Source organism: Corvus brachyrhynchos, unplaced genomic scaffold (genome assembly GCF_000691975.1).
Source record: "Corvus brachyrhynchos isolate BGI_N302 unplaced genomic scaffold, ASM69197v1 scaffold101, whole genome shotgun sequence".
NCBI lineage: Eukaryota > Metazoa > Chordata > Aves > Passeriformes > Corvidae > Corvus > Corvus brachyrhynchos.
In genome coordinates this window covers 29398-30038 of record NW_008237239.1, presented here as the reverse complement: position 1 = coordinate 30038, position 641 = coordinate 29398, and the positions used below count along the sequence as shown (strand labels likewise).

Here is a 641-nt window from a genome sequence, read left to right as displayed (position 1 = left end):
GTCTTTGCTGTGGAATCAGACAACAAACAGAGTGTAAATGATCTTGGTGGTCCCTTCCAAGCCAAACCAGCCCGTGATTCCATGCGTGGATCAGCACCTGTCCCAACTCCATTCCAGAAACCTCCTCCCACTAACCCAGAACTTTCCTTTTTCTGCTCAACATCAGGGATTTGCTGCTGAGTGCCCTGGGCAGGGGACGCCTCAGCCTTCCCTGGGACGCCTCAGCCTTTTCTGGGACCGCAGCATTCCCTGCACTGCTGTTTCACACCGATCCTATGTCCAGCGCCCTTCCGGGCTTCAGTGCCAGGATCTCCCCACAAGGCGGCAGCACCGGGAGCGAGCAACCCCGGCCGGTCCCACTGTCTCAGCGGCAGCTGTGCCTTTAACCCGCACTGACCCAGTGGGGCCGTGAACACAACGGGCAAAAACCCCACTCATCCCCTTTATTTCACCCTCAAAGGCACAGGATCCCAGCATTTCCTGGGCTGGAAGGGACCCACAGAATCCACCTCGGAGAGACGCCTTGGGCCCCGCACAGCCGAGGCACCTCCGGTGCAGCTCCCGCTGTGCCGGGACACCCATCCCTGTCTCGGAATACCTATCCCCTGCAGCGCCTGCCATCTGCTCAGGGCTGTTCCCGT

General features: G+C 59.9%; 1 long non-coding RNA gene across 1 annotated transcript in view; it reads right to left on the bottom strand.

Annotated features, from left to right (window-relative positions):
- Positions 1–46: 46 nt before the first annotated feature.
- Positions 47–641, bottom strand: part of LOC108445542 — a 23219-nt gene continuing 22624 nt past the window's right edge. Inside the window, exon 3 of the long non-coding RNA XR_001860426.1 lies at positions 47–254. This is a non-coding gene — a long non-coding RNA (uncharacterized LOC108445542). The remainder of the gene's footprint in view (positions 255–641) is intronic.